The sequence below is a fragment of the Palaemon carinicauda genome, chromosome 11 (assembly GCF_036898095.1).
Source record: "Palaemon carinicauda isolate YSFRI2023 chromosome 11, ASM3689809v2, whole genome shotgun sequence".
In the NCBI taxonomy this organism is placed as follows: domain Eukaryota; kingdom Metazoa; phylum Arthropoda; class Malacostraca; order Decapoda; family Palaemonidae; genus Palaemon; species Palaemon carinicauda.
Window position 1 is genome coordinate 55,837,761 of NC_090735.1, and position 275 is coordinate 55,838,035.

Below are 275 nucleotides of genomic sequence, written 5' to 3' on the forward strand. Positions count from 1 at the left end.
CCTGATTTTCATATGTAATTTAAGGCGATTAGATTTCCAAATTTTACTTAACCTACCCATTGTCTAATTTACTTTTTTTTTCAATCTTTAATTAGACTTCAATCCTGAAGACCTTATATGAGAGATAATAGTTCCAAAGTATTAGTAATAGCTTAGTAATGATTAGTTATTGGAGATAAGTAAAACAGAAGGCAATTGTAATTGGTTTTATTTATGAAACAAAAACATTTTTTAAATGAATTTCATTTCTTATGATATATGATTCCCATTGACCT